A 19,958-nucleotide genomic window follows, 5' to 3' on the forward strand; every position below is an offset into this window, starting at 1 on the left:
CAAAATTGTTAAAGTAAATGCAATTTAAAACAAAAGTCTTGAAAGGAAAAAGTTATAGCTGATGCGTAAATTAGAAATAGTTATTAATCTTCACAAAGTTATTTGCAGTATCTCGAAAAGTTGTTCACAATACATAATAACTGGACTTGTATATAAGTAGGAAAGACGTAGAGTTGAAACTTAAGTTTGTCAACCACATGAATTAAGCCTTTATACACTGTAATGGAATCATAACATTAACATCTCATAGCAAATCATGCATATACCTAAAAATCCGGAATGACGTTGATGTTTCCTTATTGAAGTCAACTTCTCTCAATTAAATAGTCTGCACCAACCACTCCATCCTAAAGGTCAAAAAAGTACCATGTATCGAGGGAACTTAATATAGGAGGATAAAGCAATTTGCTAGGGAGAGACTACTGACACATACAAATACGATTTGATTCATATAGGTCATTGTACCAATATATAGTTGGAGCGATTGAGCTAATTACTCTAGTATTTCAAAGAATAGCCTTGGAGGAATTCTCGGTAACAGGCCTCATAAGTCATGAATTTGCTGTCAGAGCTTTCCTCACACACGACTTAACAGTTATGCCTTTAAGAGATAAGTTAAACACATAAACATATGCAGTACTTCAGTAAACTATCCCAAAATAAGATTTAAAAACCAATTTCACCTCATGACTCAATCAATCAAAACAAAATACAAATTTGGCTCTAGTTTTCAAACCCCACAAATCAGACAATAAAATTATATATGATTCACTAACGGCCATCCGTTTCCAATTCCAATCTTTATACTACCAAAGTTCATATCTTAATTACATACACAACTACAATATATAAGATACTTTTTAAATAATTCTAATCTTAGTTTCTCACAAATTTTTGGTCCTACAAGCTTAAGGCAGATTGCTAAAAAATCTTAGTTTCCACTCTTCGATCGTCTTAAATTATCATTCATACAATTGTATTTGACCAAGATAGGTTTCAACCTCAATTATGAACCTCAGAATCCTAAAAGACAAAAATCGAAAACTTGTACAACTAATTAACTACCAAATAAGGCAAGAGAAGCAAAAACTATAATCTGTGGCATCAATCCCAGAATTCTTAAAGGATATAATTCTTAAACTAAATTGTTATATACATAGAGAACAAAGATTAAAATGAATAACTATACCTGTTGTTCATATACGGCAAGCATAAGTGTCTTCAATCACTGAACTTCTCTATCAGGGTTGCTGATTTTAGTTTTTTTTTATGAATATTATTTGTAAACAACAAATTTTTGAGCCGAGAAAAATAAATAATCAAGACCGGAAAATTGGAGTAACAAAGTGTAATATTTGATTTCAAAATGTAATGCGGTTACAATCTCTATAATAATCCTCTGATTCTTCAAATAATATGAAACATGTTGAACTTGAATTTGAATTTGATTTAGAGTCAAGAGCTTGAATAGCTTGATCTTGAATCTTCGTCTTCGAATTTGGATTTGAATTATTCATCACGAACACTTGTATGGTTATGACGAACGATAAATATGAACAAGTAACTTGATCTCGAACTTTTTGATATTTGTCTTCGTTCTTGATCTTGAACTTGAGCTTGAATTTGATTGCTTGAACTTTGTAGCTTTGTAGAGAATTTGCGGCCTTTGATCCACGAGCTCTCTTCTTGCTTCTTGTTCTTCCAAAAACCTTCTTTCTCAGAATAATGAGGACCCCTATTTATAGTTGTAGGGAGTGGTATGAGGGTGTGATTTGATTGGTTGGTTTGAACTGACCAATCAGATTTCTTTGTTGAAGAGTTTTAATTTGATTGGTCAGAACATGTCACATAGACACGTGGCATTGTTCTAGTGGCATCATTAGTTTGACTTAGATTGCCACATAACTCTGACATGTGGCATGATTTTAGTGGCTTATTTAATTTGACCTGGATTGCCACCTAACTTTGACATGTGGCATGATTTTAGTGGCTTATTTAATTTGACTTGGATTGCCACCTAATTTTGGCACATGGCATAATTCTAGTGGCTTATTTAATTTGACTTGGATTGCCACCTAACTTTGACATGTGGCATGATTTTGGGCCTCTAGGATGAGATGATATTGGGCTTAACAAAGTGGAGTCATCTTTATAGCCCAAATCAATGGATTTAATTAATTGCTTTTAATTAAATCCACATTTATTGGGCTTAAATAATTGACCCAATTTTATTAATCCAAAATATTTATTTGGACTAATATATCTTGAATTTAATATAAATTGAACCATTCTACAAATTTATATTTAATAAATTGTAAATGATTACAAATGCCCCCTGCTTCAAGTCTTGTCGAGATATTTTATCTTTTGAAGACTAGGCTTGAAGTATTACTTGTAGGATAATGACATGCCATGTATTTTGAGATGTACCGTGAATTCATACTATATTGATGCACCCCTTCATCATTGTTGGAGTAGGAATGTATCAAATTAGTTATATCCAATGAGGATTAGGAAAGAGAAGAAAAAAAATGATTTATTTTTTTTTTCCACGTTTTTTTTTTTTTTTTGCCCTTGGAAAGAGAAGAAAAAAATGATTTTTTTTCATGTTTTTTTTTCACGTTTTTTTTTTTTTTTGCCCTTTTTTTTGGGGGGGGTATTTACTTGTCATGCAAGATTCCACCACTAATTGGAATCCGCTTAGGAGTCAATTTTGTAGAAGCCTAATTCAAGTTTGAATCTAGTTATAATAGGTGCTAATAAACCTCTATAAATAGATGTCTGACCTTCATTGTTTTGCGTCAATGTGGCTTGACGATCAGCGCCGTGGTACTTTCTTCTTTCTTTTCTTTGATTTTCAACAGCCTTTTCCTCATCTTGACATTTCTGTCGTAGAAAATTCATATCTTATTGTAGATACGTAGGAATCACGAACGGTGTGATTTTCTAGAAACTAGACTTCTCGATTTACAACACATCCAAAATTGAGAATTTAATACTTTCATGATCGTTCTAGATAAATTTAGATTTTGTCATGCTGGCGGTTTCAGATTTGAGTGATTTTATTAAAACTTTTGTATCTTCGTGTAGGAACTTCAAAATCACAAGCCGCTTGATTATTTTGAATTTAGACACAAAGTTATACAACATATCCAAAATTTAGATTTAAACTCCTTCAATATCGTTTATTTATTTATTTATTCACATTTTTTTTTCACATTTTTTTTTTTTTGCAAATGCCTACCCTTTATTCTGTCTTCCAAATCCAATTAGAATTCTGAAAGGACACACTCCTTTTAGAATATGGATAGCCCAAATTTTCACAATTTCACATCCAATTAGAATTTGAAGAGAATAAATTTGTATCATTTTACTAGAGTCCTACCCAAAAAAGTAATTACAATTACTTTAGAAAAAGGACTCTCTCACCATCACTACTTGTCTATAAATAGACTCTCTCCTTCTATTTATTTTCATCATTGGTATTGATGGTTTTGATACTCCTTTTTGCATATCCTCTTGAGTTCATCAACATATGAGGTACATTTTTTTATATATATATATATATATTATTATTATTATTTTTATTATTTCGTTTTTATTATTTCTTTTCTTTTTTTTGCAAATGAAAATATTACTTCATATGCAATAAACTTTTATTCTATTGGTCCAAGTTAAAGACTTTACACCGTCTGAGACAAAGACTTTACATGATTTGTGGGAAAGAAAAGGCATTCCATAGTCCGAGCTAAAGACTTTACACCGTCTAAGGCAAAGACTTTACATGATTTGTGGCAAAGACTTTACACCGTCTGAGTCAGAGGCATTCCATAGTCCGAGCTAAAGACTTTACACCGTCTGAGGCAAAGACTTTACATGATTTGTGGCAAAGAAAAGGCATTCCATAGTCCGAGCTAAAGACTTTACACCTTCTAAGGCAAAGACTTTACATGATTTGTGGCAAAGACTTTACACCGTCTGAGTCAGAGGCATTCCATAGTCCGAGCTAAAGACTTTACACCGTCTGAGGCAAAGACTTTACATGATTTGTTGCAAAGAAAAGGCATTCCATAGTCCGAGCTAAAGACTTTACACCGTCTAAGGCAAAGACTTTACATAACTTTTGGCAAAGACTTTACACTATCTGAGTCAGAGGCATTCCATAGTCCGAGCTAAAGACTTTACACCGTCTGAGGCAAAGACTTTACATGATTTGTGGCAAAGACTTTACACTGTCTAAGTCAGAGGCATTCCATAGTCCGAGCTAAAGACTTTACACCGTCTGAGGCAAAGACTTTATATGATTTGTGGCAAAGAAAAGGCATTTCATAGTCCGAGCTAAAGACTTTACACCGTCTAAGGCAAAGACTTTACATGATTTGTGGCAAAGACTTTACACCGTCTGAGTCAGAGGCATTCCATAGTCCGAGCTAAAGACTTTACACCGTCTGAGGCAAAGACTTTACATGATTTATTGCAAAGAAAAGGCATTCCATAGTCCGAGCTAAAGACTTTACACCGTCTAAGGCAAAGACTTTACATGATTTTTGTCAAAGACTTTACACTGTCTGAGTCAGAGGCATTTCATAGTCCGAGCTAAAGACTTTACACCGTCTGAGGCAAAGACTTTACATGATTTGTGGCAAAGACTTTACACTGTCTGAGTCAGATGCATTCCATAGTCCGATCTAAAGACTTTACACCGTCTAAGGCAAATACTTTACATGATTTGTGGCAAAGAAAAGGCATTCCATAGTCCGAGCTAAAGACTTTACACCGTCTAAGGCAAAGACTTTACATAATTTTTGGCAAAGACTTTACACTGTCTGAGTCAGAGGCATTCCATAGTCCGAGCTAAAGACTTTACACCGTCTGAGGCAAAGACTTTACATGATTTGTGGCAAAGACTTTACACTGTCTGAGTCAGATGCATTCCATAGTCCGAGCTAAAGACTTTACACCGTCTAAGGCAAAGACTTTACATGATTTGTGGCAAAGACTTTACACCGTCTGAGTCAGACATAGGTTTTGCTCAAAGAATATAATCGTCCATTATTGAGATTCATTACCATGATTATTGAATTATTAATTTAAGCGCTAACATTTTATTTTATTTTACAAATTGAATCATGATTTACTTTAGAGATTTGACTTTCTCTTCTTCAGAGTTGCGATACCTTTTGTGTTTCGATAGTACAAGAGATATATCATTGTATGAGAGCACCAAGCCAGGATAGGCTCAATTTATCAGAAACCAAGCTTCTTAACATATCCAAAATTTATAGTTCAAGTCCTGCAGGATAGTTCTAAGCAAACTTCAAAAATGAATTTCACATACAGAAGAGCTGACAGGTTCACATTTGCATGATCTTATTAAAAGAAAATATTTGTATCTTAGCGTAGAAAATCCAAAAAAAAACTATAACATGTACAATAATCACAGCTAATAGCTTTATGGATTTGTACGAATATTTCTTTGAAGTCAATTCAAATTCTGTCTTGATTGGCCCTCTTTAATACACACGTCATATATGAAAATATACAAGAACAATGTGATGCTCAAATAATAGTGTGCCCCATTTCTTTTGAGCTTATGATACTAAAATTAGGATGTAACTCATGGATTATGGTGGAGAGGGTCAAGAGAGACTATGAGTTCTTTGGATACTCATGCGACTGAACTCAGAATGTAATTCTAAGCGCCTACGTACCTCAGTGAAGAGGATCAAGTCATAACGTAGTTCTGAGAGACTTTTTTTTTTTTTTGGGTCCTAACTTTTGCCTAGGCCGCCTCTTTCGAGATTTTCAACCTAGCAGACATTTTTTTTTATGGGGTGCCGTGCACAGTTTATACTTTTGCGGGCCAGGAGTAACATGCAGTTTATACTCGTACTTAAGGAGTGCATTTCTTTTCTTCAAGGATAGTATCTCTTTATGAACTTTCCGTTAATGGGGCCAATGCGCAATCCTTCTGAGTCAACCAGTTTGTAAGCGCCACTTGAGTATACTTCTTGTACCACATATGGTCCATCCCATTTGGCGGAGAACTTGCTTCTAGACTGACGAGAAGTAATAATGGGCCTTCTTACAACAAGAACTTGATCACCCACTTGGAAGCATCTAAGACGAACCTTCTTATTAAAAGATCGAGCTAGATGAGCTTGATAACATTGCAGACTTTGTTGGGCATCTAGTCTTTTTTCATCAAGAGCCTCCAATTCTTCAAGGCACAACCGAGTATTTTCTTCATCAGTGAGCCCTTCTTGAATGGCAAGGCGCAATGACGGTATTTGACGTTCAAGTGGAAGAACTGCTTCAACTTCATAAACAAGAGAGTAGGGAGTCGCTTGTGTTGGTGTGCGATACGTAGTCCTATATGCCCAAAGAGCCTCTTCCATTCTTTCATGCCAATCTCTCTTAGACTTGGAAACAACTTTATTCAACAAGTTGCAGAGTGTCTTGTTAAATGCTTCAGCGAGACCATTAGCAGCCGCATAATACATAGAGGAATTACGTTGCTTGAAGCCAAAAAGATCACATATCTTTGTCATTAACTTGTTATCAAATGGCTTGCCATTATCTGTCAATATGTATCGAGGAATACCAAAACGGTAGATAATATTAACTCGAATGAAGTTGGCGACATTCTCTTTCTTTACTTCTCTAAGAGAAACAGTTTCTGCCCATTTTGAGAAGTAGTCAGTTGCAGCCAGGATGTACAGATGTCCACCAGAGGACTTAGGCAATGGTCCAACAACATCCAAACCCCAAGCTTTAAATAGCCATGAGGCAATAGTTGGGTGCAATACTTCTGGGGGTTGATGTATAAAATTCGCATGGAATTGGCAAGCTTTACATCTTCGGACGTAATCCAAGCAATCTTTCACCATGGTTTGCCAGTAATATCCCATCCTTTTTATGTGAAAATGAAGTTTTGGTCCAGACTGATGCGCTCCACATACTCCAGAATGCGCTTCTTGCATAGCTTGAGTAGATTCATCTGCCCCCAAACATCGTAAGAGAACTCCATCGAACGACCGCCTGTAAAGTGTATTTTTATAATAAAGAAAACGAGGGGCTCGTCGTCGTATTTCCGTTCTTCTTCGAAGGTCTTCTGGCAATATTCCATAACACAAATAATCTATTATTGGTTGTCGCCAATCGTCAATTTCAGCTTCCGAAGTGGCGATAACTTGTCGAAATTCTTCTTCATGCTCATTTGGAGGCGGAGTTATCCATCTTTGGCAAACACAACTTGTATTTCATCAGGAGATACCAATGCAGAAGCTAAAGCTGCCAATGCATCAGCCTTTTTATTTTCCTTTCTTGGGACATGTTGAATAGTCACCTCTCCAAGCCATCATATCATCTTTTGAGCGTAATTATAGTATGGGATTAACTCAGGCTTCCTTACTTCATAATTACCCAAGACTTGATTGATCACCAACTTGGAATCCCCAAAAACTTGTAGTTGCAATTGTTTCATATCAATGGCCATCTCAAGCCCAAGTAAGAGTGCTTGATATTCAGCAACATTATTGGAGCTGTTTTGTGTTAGAGTGAAGGAGTATGGCAAAACTTCTCCATGGGAAGTGAAAAATACCACTCCAGCACCGGCCCCTTTACGATGTGCAGCACCATCAAAATACATCTTCCAAGGTGGCTGAATTTCCACTAGCATTGCGTCTTCATCAGGTAATTCATCAGATAACTCCCAATCATTCGGAATTGGATGATTGGCCAAAAAATTTGCTAGCACTTGTCCTTTTACTGCCTTCTGAGATATATACACAATCTCAAATTGTTGAAACTGGAGGTACCACCTTGCTAGCCTATCACTTAAGACAGGCTTGGACATGACAAACTTGATAGGATTCGCTTTAGAGACAAGTTGTACAATATGAGCCTGGAAGTAATGCTTCATCTTCTGAATTGAGAACACGAGTGCCAGACATAACTTCTCAATAGGTGAATACTTGATCTCGTTTTGTGTCATCATCCTACTCAAGTAATATAGGGCATTTTCTTTCCCTTCATCATTTTCTTGTGCGAGAAGAGCTCCTACTGACCTTTCTTGTGCTGCAATGTATAAAATCAATGGTTTTCCAGGTATAGGAACTACAAGTACTGGAGGTTTCATCAGATAAGACTTTATGTTCTCAAAAGCATTGGTACAAGCTTGGTCCCATTCAAAAGGAACATCTTTCTTCATAAGGCGACTGAATGGTTGACATCTCCCAGCCAGATTTGAGATAAACCTCCTAAGATATGCTAATTTTCCTTGTAAGCTTTTCAACTCATGAATATTTTTTGGCTCAGGCATCTTCAAAATAGCATCTATCTTATCTTGATCAATCTCGATTCCTCGATGTCGAACAATAAAACCGAGAAACTTTCCCAAAGTAACTCCAAAGGCAAATTTTAAAGGATTCATTTTGAGTTGGTATCTTTGAAGCCGTTCAAACACCATTCTCAAATCTTTCAAGTGGTCATCACTCTTCTTTGATTTTACTACTAAGTCATCGACATAACACTCAACATTTTTATGAAGCATGTCATCAAAAATATTCTGCATGGCTCGTTGATAAGTGGCTCCAGCATTTTTTAAACCAAAAGGCATCACTTTGTAGCAATATATACCTTTAGGAGAGTGAAATGCAGTAAGTTCTTCATCCTTTGGTGCCATGCGAATTTGATTGTATCCAGATGAACCATCCATGAAGGACATTGCCTCGTATCCAGTTGTAGCATCAATCATAAGCTTAGGGATTGGAAGAGGAAATTCATCCTTAGGGCATGCATTATTAAGATCTCTAAAGTCAACACAAACTCGTATTTGGCCATTCTTCTTTCTTACAGGTACAATGCTTGAAATCCATGTAGGATATTTGACTTCACGAATAAAACCTGCTTCAATGAGCTTGTTAACCTCAGTTTCGATCAAAGGAACCAATTCAGGTCTAAAGCGACGTTGCGCTTGTTTAACAGGACGAGTACCTCGTTTTACAGCAAGATGATGAACAGCAACTTTAGGGTCTAACCCTGGCATCTCTTTGTAACTCCAAGCAAATACATCCCTAAATTCCATAAGCAGCTCAATATATTTCTTCTCTTCATCGTCATCCAGCAAAGCACTCACATATGTAGGCCTTATATCATCATCAACTCCAAGATTTACTTCCTTCAATGCATCAACAGTATTCTTTATCCCTTCCTCGAGTTTAGGTGGCGCATCTTCAGCATCCTCATCTTCTTGAGGATCACCATCATTAAAAGATATGTGATGGCATGCATGAATATTAACAAATCCATCATCAATTTTTGCATATAGTGGAGTACTTTCTTCGTCACAAATTGTGATATGATTTGATGATCCCACACTTTCTTCATCTTCATCTCGCTCCCTAGTGTGACCTATGGTATGAGTTTTTGCTCTCAGAATATCTCCACATGAAACTACAAGTTTTGTTTCTCGCCTCATTCTAGAAGGGATCAAACTGGGCCAATTCTTGGGTGAATTATGCTCCCGGGCATATACTCGTTCTTCCACTATTCTATAATCTCCTTGGCGCTTGTATTTCTTCTTCATTGGTCCCAAACGATCAAATACTGAAATTTTTGGAGTTGATTCTATTTGTCGATCAGATGCAGAAACCTTAGGAGTCATGCCACTAAGTCGATCAAACACAGAAGGCTTTTTGTTGAACATCATCGATTCTTCCACAGGGGTAATATAGTTGATGCTCATCCTTTTTATAGAGATTCGGATTGGTGACGGTTGTTTGTAACCCAGGCCTTCGCGCGATTGCTTGACATCATACCCTTTCTCTATCATCATCCTTTGAGTTGGATTTAGGCCATGATTTGCCCTTTCAATAACTTCATTTGGAAGCTTTCCTACTTTAGAAGCTTCATTGGGATTGTATCCTGCTTTCACCAACAACTTATATGCATTCGGGTCAAAACCCTCATTTGTACGATTTTTAGGGAGTGATTCATGTGAATCATGATTCGATGGTCTGACAAATCCTTGTATCATTTTTGAAGGTGATTTGATTGCATCAATTTGCTTGATAGGGAATGTCAACTTACTACTCTGCAACTTAGAGGGTGGGATCTTGACTTTGTTTGTCTTTGGGACATAGTGAGAAACAGGAGTCATTCTCTTACTTGAAGATGTCTCACTTATCTTAGGTACTTTACTCATATCTGAAAGTGTTTTATCCTTTTCAATCATGACCCTCGCATTAGCAGGTGCTACATCAACCCTTTTCGTGATATCAGCAGGTATCATGTTATCAACTTTAACTTCTTTTGAAACATGATTCTTTAAGTAGAATTTTGCATCAGCAAAGTGAGTCTCCATCTCGGTGAAAGGTTCATCATCAGCAACTACCTTCTTTTGAACCCCATCTTCAAAGTATTTGAAACATTGATGGTAGGTGGACGGTACTACTTTGTTCTCATGTATCCATGGTCTTCCTAACAAGATGTTATACGAGGTCTTTGAGTCAATAACATGCATCCATGCACTCGAACGCATATCCCCCATTGTTATATCTAATTTGACAGCACCAATGGCTCTCTGCCCCCCTTGGTTAAAACCTTGAATCATCAGACGACTTTCAGACAATTCATTTATCGGTATTCCAAGTTCTTTCACAGTACAAATAGGGAGAATATTGACCCCAGATCCATCATCCACCATGATCCTATTTACTTTATGTCCACGCACAAAACCTACCATATATAAAGGACGATTATGCAACACTTCACCCAATAAAAGATCATCATTAGTGAATGTAAACTTCGCATAACAAGTGTCCACTTCTTCAGAGTGAGGCTTTATAGGGACTTCATGTGATGGAGGTAATGATGGTGATGAGCTTTCTACCATCGTCTCTTCTTTATCAATGTTACAACACGAGGCCTTGGTGTCACGATGAGAAATCTTTTCACGAAACCAACTTGGCAAGAATTCCTCTAATGTCACCAGAGGACGTTGCTTTTGATAGTAATTTCCCTCGACTCTTGACTTCTTCACATTCTTCTTTACCCTTTGAGTTTTAGGGGTAGGTGGATGGCACCACTTTGTTCTTATCTTCGCTCTAGTCACTTGCTTATTTGGTTCTCTTTGCAAGCTCATTTTACGACGTCTTCGTCGTGTCACTAAAATCCATCCTTCATCATCAGTATAAGCACCGCAAGATTGGTTTTTCTCTAGAGATTTATCTTCCCATATTACTTCATTCATCAAAGGAACAAGCGATGATACGTTAACATTTATTGGTTTGAAGTCACCAAATTTAATCATCTTTGATGGTGATGTGGCTAGGTCATCACCACTATCATGTATTTCGACAAAGTTGCAAAGAACTATGGGGTCAAGTGAACCAAAAGTGACAGAGACTTGATTTGAACTCTCCTTCTCATCTTCAAGCAATATCTTTCCTTCACGGGCCAAGTCCATAATCTTTTTCTTAAAGATAAAACACTTTTCAATAGGATGGCCCATCAAACGGTGATATTTGCAGTAATTTGGATCATTAGTCCTCCCAGCCTCATCTGGACGCTTCATTTTAGGTAGCTCAAAGAGTTTTAACGCCAGAAGCTCTTCGAAAATTGCTGGAACATCTGAGTCCAAGAAAGGATACTCTTTTGCCTGCATTTCCTTCAAAGTCAGCTTTCTACCAGCGTTATTCTGAAAAGTTGTGGTCTTCACCCTTTGATTCTTGCTTAGATTTGTAGCCACTTTCAAAGGTACGGCATTAACACTCATCGACTCCTTGTTTCCAAACTTAGGTGCCGATTTTCCCCCTTTCTTTACCTCCATTTTGTCTTTTCCCTTGCGAGGCCCATAAATAATTGGTCCTTCAATCCCGCTTGCAGACATGCTCAACTCCATATCATGAGCACGTGTGGCTAGTTCCTCAAATGATTTGGGTTTAATACCCTGTAGGATATAACGAAGTCCCCAACGCATTCCTTGAATACACATTTCTATTCCGGAAGTTTCACTAAGCCTATCCTTACAATTGAGGCTTGCATTTCTCCATCGGTTGATGAACTCAATGACGGGTTCATTTTCCCATTGACGTGTATTTGTGAGTTCAACCATGCTCACAGTACGCCTTGTGCTATAGAAGCGATTAAGAAATTCATGCTCAAGTTATTCCCAACTATCAATAGAGCATGCCTCGAGATCCGTATACTAGTCAAAAGCATTTCCTTGTAAGGAGCGCACAAATTGCTTGACCAGATAATCTCCATATGTTCCAGCGTTATTGCAGGTTTCAACAAAATGGGCAATGTGTTGTTTTGGATTTCCCTTTCCATCAAATTGTTGAAATTTTGGAGGTTGATAACCTGCAGGCATCTTCAAAACATCGATTCTTGAAGTGTATGGCTTTGCATACGTGAATGATGACTTTGAAGACACGTCATACTTATCTTTGATAGTTCCCATAATGAAGTCCTTCAGTTGATGAATGGGAATTCCTCCTTCAGCAGATACTTGCAGCTCATCACCCACATTTATTTGCTTTGTAACTGAATCTCCCTTTTCTTGTATCATCGGACGTTTTCCAGGTGCATGACTTGAGTCCCCCTTCATAACATTCTCAACTCTGTCCGTCAACTTGACAATTCGATTATCCTGATCTTGCACATATTTCGTTAGACCTTCAATTGCCTTCGTCAAATTCGCCAGTTGTTCTTCAACAGTTGAGGTGTTAGTCATCATCGCTTGGATGGCCGTTATGGATGATGGAGCAAAGCATGGATTTTCCCTCAAACTGAAATCTGTCTGAAACAAGTTACGTGGAGTGACTGAGGCAGATCTAGCGATCAAGACATCATCTTCATCTTGAATAGTGCAATTCCTCGTGTTAAAAGGACTAAGTCGAGCCAACGTCTTTTCAACAATATCAGCTATATTCTCTCCTTCTTTCAATTCATTGGGAAAGAATCTTGCCCCCTTTGAAGATGGAAGATCAAAAATAGGAACTGATGCGGACGGCACTTGAAGTGTTTGTTGTCCTAGCAAGTTTGCTCTGTTCCTAGTGATGGGTCCCAAACTTCCCATAGTAGCATCCAGTATGTTCTCCACCTCAGAGGAAAACTTGGAATCAGTAGCCTTAGCAATAATAGTCCTGGAGTCAAACTTCTTAGATGACATTTAAGTGTTCTTGAAGTTTGATGATCGATGTGAAGAGATGAGAAGTAGAGATCGTCCCACTGGGCGTGCCAAAATTTGTAAACAACAAATTTTCGAGCCGGGAAAAATAAATAATCAAGATCGGAAAATTGGAGTAACAAAGTGTAATATTTGATTTCAAAATGTAATGCGGTTACAATCTCTATAATAATCCTCTGATTCTTCAAATAATATGAAACATGTTGAACTTGAATTTGAATTTGATTTAGAGTCAAGGGCTTGAATAGCTTGATCTTGAATCTTCGTCTTCAAATTTGGATTTGAATTATTCGTCACGAACACTTGTATGGTTATGACGAACAATAAATATGAACAAGTAACTTGATCTCGAACTTTTTGATATTTGTCTTCGTTCTTGATCTTGAACTTGAGCTTGAATTTGATTGCTTGAACTTTGTAGCTTTGTAGAGAATTTGCGGCCTTTGATCCACGAGCTCTCTTCTTGCTTCTTGTTCTTCCAAAAACCTTCTTTCTCAGAATAATGAGGACCCCTATTTATAGTTGTAGGGAGTGGTATGAGGGTGTGATTTGATTGGTTGGTTTGAACTGACCAATCAGATTTCTTTGTTGAAGAGTTTTAATTTGATTGGTCAGAACATGTCACATAGACACGTGGCATTGTTCTAGTGGCATCATTAGTTTGACTTAGATTGCCACATAACTCTGACATGTGGCATGATTTTAGTGGCTTATTTAATTTGACCTGGATTGCCACCTAACTTTGACATGTGGCATGATTTTAGTGGCTTATTTAATTTGACTTGGATTGCCACCTAATTTTGGCACATGGCATAATTCTAGTGGCTTATTTAATTTGACTTGGATTGCCACCTAACTTTGACATGTGGCATGATTTTGGGCCTCTAGGATGAGATGATATTGGGCTTAACAAAGTGGAGTCATCTTTATAGCCCAAATCAATGGATTTAGTTTTTTTTTTAATTAAATCCACATTTATTGGGCTTAAATAATTGACCCAATTTTATTAATCCAAAATATTTATTTAGACTAATATATCTTGAATTTAATATAAATTGAACCATTCTACAAATTTATATTTAATAAATTGTAAATGATTACATTATTTTCATCTCTTGAATTCACTATAACAGAAAAATAATAGCATGAGAATAACGAATTGCATCTCAATGTACAAATCGTGATGGATTGGCCTTGGGGAATGATCCTCAAATTGAACAACGAATAAATCAAATGTTAGTGGAGAAAGTAAAATGATGAGGCTAACAGAAAAATAAAAAGACTCTCCTTCTTACTAAGAGTATTATAACATCAGATTCAAGAATCTAACAACAATGATGACAATGGTATTGATTGTTTGAAATCAAAAGAAAATCCCCCCTCTGTTTATTATTCCCAAAAGAATAAATTTTATTTCAGATGATAGGCGTAAAATTGAATTTGAATCCTAGGCATAGCTAAGTTCATATCTGAAATTTTTGGCGTTAATAGGCAAAGATTTTTCCTCTATTCTTCTAAGCAAAAATCCTATATAGCTCTGCACATTTTCAATGAACATTTACCTTGGAATTTTCATTCCATAGTACCAATAAAGAAGAGAGTCACTATTCACTCATATGTTATCTAACAAACTTTTTTTTCAGAATGAATTGAAAGAGAAACATTTTCAGGCATTCTAACAATTCATGGGAAAAAAGAGTGGCCAAAATGCCAACAACGGTCTATGTCAATTGCATAGCGAGAAATTATTATAAATTCCTCATATCCACATCAAACAAACATGACTTAAAGAACAACAAATATAGAATAAAACTATGACATGCTATATTCAACATCTAACTAAAAATAGATTATGATACTTTGCAATTTTTCAGTATTTTACTTTTGTCTTAAATGTTTCTTTTTTCACATTTTCCGTCCATCCATAATCATCTAATAATATTTTTCATACGGTAAGAAAGAGAACCATACATAAAAACTAATAATCAATCTCAGAGACAGAAACAACATGCTAACCTGCCATAAACATAATCATAAAGAGACATTAAAAAACACCATGTCATGTAGTAAAGCTCTTTAATATGAGAAAAAATCTGAGGTGTTCAACAAAAACATATATTATCAATGTGATATACCTTCTCCATCAGAAGATTATGTAGCTCGTATCTGCAGTCAAGATATTAGTTTGCTCAATGTTACTTTCTCCAATAAGATCGTATAGATTTATGGCCCCCAACATTTCATATATTGAGGATATGCCTGCATAATGTTTGATCAAAAAAATTTAAAAGTTTTGTACCTAATCAAGTTGAAGCATATATAATCTGAAGACATCAAATTTTAATAAACCACAATTCCATACTAACATACACCTAATTTTATCAGGCAAGTGCAGTAAGCAATTGTCAAGAATCATATCACATAAATATAAGCCTCTCTCTTTCTCCAAGTTCTTGTAGCCAAAACTCTATTGACATTCACAATGGTTGACTGGAAATCAAGAATACCTTAAGTCCTAATGGTTAAAGTTGTAGTAGTTTTACAATGAAAATATATTACGGCTATAAAAAGAAACGATGTAATCATGGGGAAATGATCTGCTATGATTAATTACAATTTGTATAGAAGAAAATAATCATACAAAAGGCCTCATGCGTTTTGTTTATTAAATTTTTATCTAAGCACTTTTACAGTTGTGGTTCCACCACTTTATATGACATTTTTAGTTTCATCTCTGTAAAGTAATTCAAATGAATTTTTTACACTACAATTTTTAACAGTGAAAGCAAATTATTTTTCAAAATTGAGGTTAGTCGTTAATTGTAGTTCAAGAACTTCTAAATCATCCTCCCAAATAAAGGTTGAATTTGTTATGAATCTTTTTGAAAGTCATAGGCATGAATAGGCCCTTTATACAATAACACATTTTTCACTAATCTGGGAGAAAAGAGGTCAACATACAATTATATATCTATAGTTAATACTGAACTTTATAATAATACGAAGGATTTGTAAAGCTGAAATATCTAATCCCTTAAACTTCAATAGATCACCAAACCAAACACTTTCTTGTTTCAACCGTATACTTATTCAACACATTGATGCAGCCATGTAGGGCAGTTTATGTAAAGTTATTGTCATTTTCAGGTAGTTTCAGATAAGTTTTTCTTTTTTAAATATTGATCTACAAAGTCTTTGTAAAACAATATTTTTTATTTAACAAAAAAAACTCTATTTTAAAAAGTTTTAAAAATTTCTCTGTGTAATGAAATTTATAACCGTAAATAACTTATTTAAAATTTAAATGTAATAGAACCATCTATGCCGGAAAAATTGTCACAATTTGAATATTAAAAAATTGTAAAAATTGTAATATTAAAAAAACTATAAAATATAAAATTACTACCAAAATTTTACTTATTGATGTTAAAACTATCTTCTTATTTTATTTTTTTTAATTAAGGGTCCTATTCTACCTGTACATAATTTGAATTGTATCCTTCTTTCGTCCAAATAAATGATTTTATTTTATTTTTGTACTTTTTTTTGTAAAAAAGTACCAAGTTTATTTTTTTTTAAATGTACTATAAACCCACTTTCCTTTTTTAAAAAATTAAAATACTAATAAAATTGAGACTTTTTTAAAAATCTGTAAGAGCAAAAAGCAAACAATAACTAATAATTACCTAACTTAACTAATTAGTCCTAAAAACTAACACATTTCTTGATCCAATTCAGCCCCTTGGCATGATCCTAGGCTAGACAAATGCCAAAATCAAGTACCAAACGTAGAAAGGGATTGTTATACCTGTATTCATCGATTTTATCTTTTCTTGCTCTGATTATGGTGGATTATGCTTCTTTCTTCGGGTTACTTTGCTGACCCATATTGTGGTTCTCAAATTATGTCCTTTGCTGCTCCAGAAAATAAGATGGGACAATGGACCTATAAAAGTGAAGACAGAAGAGGGACCTATAGAGCCATAATTATGACTATTTTAATAAGTTTTAAAAATCTCTCTGTATAATGAAATTTGTAACTGTAAATAACTTATTTCAAATTTAAATGTAATAGAACCATCTATTACGGAAAAATTGTCAAAGTTTGAATATCAAAAATCTGCAAAAATTTAAATGTTAAAAAAACTATAAAATATAAAATTACTGCCAGAATTTTACTTATTAATGTTAAAACTATCTTCTTTCTTCTTTTTTTTAATTAAGGGTCCTATTCTACCTGTACATAATTTGAATTGTATCCTTCTTTCGTTCAAATAAATGATTTTATTTTATTTTTGTAATTTTTTTGTAAAAAAGTACCAAGATTATTTTTTTAAAATGTACTATAAACCCACTTCCCTTTATAAAAAAATGAAAATACTAATAAAATTGGAATTTTTAAAAAAATCTGTAAGAATAAAAAGCAAACAATGACTAATAATTACATAACTTAACTATTTTGTCCTAAAAACTAACACATGTCTTTATCCTATGCAGTCACTTGGCATAATCGTAGGCTAGACTTTATTCCTTTTAATTATATGAGCTCGTTTGGATGGGCTCTAAGTTGGTTAAAATCAACTTAAAGCCCCTTTTTAGCTTTTGAACGTGTTTGCCTAATGCAAACTTTAAGTTATAAAGTTCTTAAAGTCAGTCAAAAATGAAAAGTTAGGATTCCTAACTTTTTTTTTCTAAGTTCTTAAAGTCATTTTCTTTGACCATGGAAATTACTTTTATATCCCTTATATTTTAACTAAATTCCCAAACTACCCTTTTTATTCTTTTAACCCTAAAATTCACATCATTTTTCCAATTTAAGCACTTTTATCCAAACACTCAACTGCTTATTTATAAAAATAACTTTCAGCACTTTAAAGTTCTAAAAACACTTCATACATAAAAGTTACTTTTTTTAAGCTCATCCAAACCGGCTCTATATATACAGATATATTTGTAGCTAGTTGAAACCTTATTGCCACAAAATCTTTTAACTTGAAGCAAAAAAATATTTATTTAGCTATAATATTTGGTTTCAAGTGTTTTTTGTGGCTATAAGATTATGTTAGCAAACTGTATTATAAACAAATGATGAAACAGCAACAAAAATTTTTGAAAGTAATAAAAGACAGAATCTGGATTGAAACTGAAAATAATAACAATATCTGAAAAAATTAATGTCAGAACAAAAATCGAGCCCACTGAATACACAGTGTGTCCTTAAGAAAATTATTTCCCTTAACGTACCCGAGGTTTTGGAATCTTTCCTCCCAGGATAGAACGATTTACTCACCAAAATAGAGGTACTGCAAATTCTGGTGTCTGCGAACCACTCGAAGGCAGTATATCACACGTGTCTTAAGAAGTGCAGAAAAAAAAGATGTCTATCAGAATTTTCGTATGGAGCATTCTGAGGATTAACAGATATATATAGTCTGTTTGAACCTTTTAAGAAAAAGCACATGTTGGGAAAAGTTTGTCTGTTGAGAAAAGGTTTGCAACTTTTCGGACAGGGTTGCAACCTTTTCAAAAAATCCGTTGGAAAAATAGAGGGAAATATTTTTAAATTAATCCGGAAAAGAAAGAAACGGGCCGGGTCACGGGACCAAATCCGAAGTCGAAGCCGAGCGACGATGACGACGGCGCGAGGGGAGACCCTCTTCTTGACCCTTTAACAATATGAAGGAGTGTTTCTACTTTTAAGTAGGAGACTTTTTCTTTCCACCACCTATGTAAGACAAATGCTTATTTCATACAGCAAGAGAGAATAGATCATTTTTTCTCCACTTCTTTTTCCTCCATTTTTCATTCAGCCTATCATTTAACCCAACAGATTATTATTGCTATGGTAACTCCAAATGCGTGGCTAAAATCGTATGATTTAGCTACATTGTTTTGTTGTAGCAATAAATTTATAGCTATTTGAAAAATTATTGCCGCAGAAATTTTATAAAAAATATTTATTTAGCTATAATATTTTGTTTCAAACAATTTTTCTTGCTTTAAGATTACTATTGCTACAATAACATCAAACTCGTAGCAAAAACTTACGATTTAGCTACCATATTTTATTGTAGCAATAAATTTATAACTATTTGGGTAATTATTGCCACAATTTTTTGTAACTTATAACAAAAATATTTATTAAACTATAATATTTTGTTTCAATAATTTTTTATGGCTATAAGATTAGTATTGCTACAGTAACATTGAACTCGTGGCAAAAACCCATGATTTAGCTACGAAATTTTATTGTAGAAATTAATTTGTAGCTATATAGATAATTATTGCCACGATTCTTACTAACTATAGCAAAAATAAGGAATCAGCTTTGTCATTTAATTTTTGTAGCTGAGAAATTTTACAAAATTATAAGTAGCCACGAAGTTATAATTTTTGTGGCAATTCTTAAGTATTAACCACGATTTTTAAATTAATAGCTCAGAATTTGAAGCAATAGGTGCACATTGTTGTAGTGACTTCATAAATCATAATCATAATTCATGTAGTTCATCTTTGGAAATAGCTTTATGTATGAGCATTCATAAATCAACTTAAAATTATGCAATTTATGTAGAATCATGCTTATAATGATCATTGATAACAATTAAAAATGTAATTGAAATAGCCCGATGCAATTCATCAAACTAGGGTTAAAAAATTAATTAAAAATTAAAGAGATCTTTGAAGAAAACCTTGGGACTCCATAGGTGAAAGGAACCCATGAATCAATCCCCACATACTTTGATGAATTAACTTAGAATTT

The 19,958-nt window shown here is 34.6% G+C and overlaps 1 long non-coding RNA gene across 1 annotated transcript; it reads right to left on the reverse strand.

Annotated features, from left to right (window-relative positions):
* Positions 1-15,026: 15,026 nt before the first annotated feature.
* Positions 15,027-17,207, reverse strand: LOC129902034 (uncharacterized). Its single transcript, XR_008770030.1, has 3 exons — positions 17,004-17,207; positions 15,331-15,454; positions 15,027-15,211 (listed from the first exon to the last, which is right to left on the reverse strand). It is a non-coding gene; the product is annotated as an uncharacterized LOC129902034 (long non-coding RNA).
* Positions 17,208-19,958: the final 2,751 nt, after the last annotated feature.

This window comes from Solanum dulcamara, chromosome 9, assembly GCF_947179165.1.
Source record: "Solanum dulcamara chromosome 9, daSolDulc1.2, whole genome shotgun sequence".
Classification (NCBI taxonomy): Eukaryota; Viridiplantae; Streptophyta; class Magnoliopsida; order Solanales; family Solanaceae; genus Solanum; species Solanum dulcamara.